The sequence below is a fragment of the Lichtheimia ornata genome (genome assembly GCF_029851405.1).
Source record: "Lichtheimia ornata isolate CBS 291.66 chromosome Unknown scaffold00004, whole genome shotgun sequence".
NCBI classification, from domain to species: domain Eukaryota; kingdom Fungi; phylum Mucoromycota; class Mucoromycetes; order Mucorales; family Lichtheimiaceae; genus Lichtheimia; species Lichtheimia ornata.
Window position 1 is genome coordinate 884,677 of NW_026695324.1, and position 1,597 is coordinate 886,273.

A 1,597-nucleotide genomic window follows, 5' to 3' on the forward strand; every position below is an offset into this window, starting at 1 on the left:
GCCCAGCCCAGACATTCACCTACGACTAGTAACGGAGCTGATTTGGTTGAGTTACGGTCGAACAAGGATTAATCAGCTGGAGACATTCGAATGTATGCTGATGTATGGATTTGATGTAACTTCTCGTTGACCGTAGCTCAGCCAAATCAGCTCGGATCAAGATAATTGAATCAAGTGAAATGAATGTCTGGAGGAGGAGCATCGTTCCATTATGATGGAATGCAAAAGTTCGGAATGCAAAAAGTGGCTATTAGCTGCCAATGTATGGGCTATTGTCAATAGTATACGGTATCATCCTTCCATCCTTGCAGTCATGTAGTGTAGTTGAGTTAGCACAAAGAAACTTTCCTGCAATTTTGCTCTGCTGAAACACCTACTTGATAATGAACAAAGACCACTTTGCATATATATCACGCTTACAAACATAAAGGCGGCCCAAACTTGGTTTTATTAGCATCGTGCTCGGCTTGGCCAACAGCACCTTGTGTGAAAGTTTCACGTTCAATGTCGCAACCAGCCCAAAAATATTTTTGGTCGTCGTCGTCGAAGAGGTCGACCCTATATCCAGTTTGGCTGGTAGCGATGAAATCTGGGATCGGCAAGCTTGATCGTGAAACTTGCACCCAAGGTACTGTTGGCCAAGCCGAGCACATTGCTCTAATAAAAACCCCACGTTTCATTGTAAAGTTTGGAGGCACAGGCACCTTTATGTTTGTAAGCGTGATGCTATATGAGCAGTGGTCTTTGTTTAATGTAAAGTAGTATGGCTATAATAGAGCAAAGATGAAGGACCTCTTGGGTAACTCAGCTAAAAAGTCAGGACTTCAGGGACAACGTATGAATGGTACGCAATCCTCACTTATGTCATACATTGGCAGCTTATAGCCACTTTGTACATTCCAAACTTTTGTGCATTCTATTGTAGGTGGACGATGCTCCTGCTCAAGACTATTTCCATGAAAGTAGGTTGATCCGAGCTGATTTGGTTGAGTTACGCTCACACAAGATTACATCGGTTGAGCTACATCGAGCGTGCTTTATGTCCAGAGGATGTAATCTCTTGACCGCAGCTCAGTCAAATAAGCTCGAATCAACCTACTTAATCATGGAAATGAATGTCTGAGCAGGAGCATCGTTCCCATGCAGTGGAACCCGCAACAATGATGATTGATAAAAGTGGCCGTTAATAGCAATACATGCCTGTTCCTAGATGATCTATAAAGTAATTATACATTGACCCTTTCATTCATGCAAACGTAGCTGTGTTACACAACACGACCCTCTGCATCTTTGCTGGTTTCCGCTAGGTCCAGTGCGACTTGGACATTGAACGAAGACCACTTCTCATATAGCATCACGCTTTACAAACATAAAGGTGCCTGCATCTCCAAACTTTACAATGAAACGTGGGGTTTTTATTAGAGCAATGCTCGGCTTGGCCAACAGCACCTTGTGTGAAAGTTTCTGCTCATCAAATGGCAAACAGCCCAAAAAATGTTTTTTTGGTCGTCGTCAAAAGAGGTTGAGCCCCGGATCCAGTTTGGCTGGTAGCGACATTGCGAAATCTGGGATTGGCCACCTTGTTCGTCAAACTTTC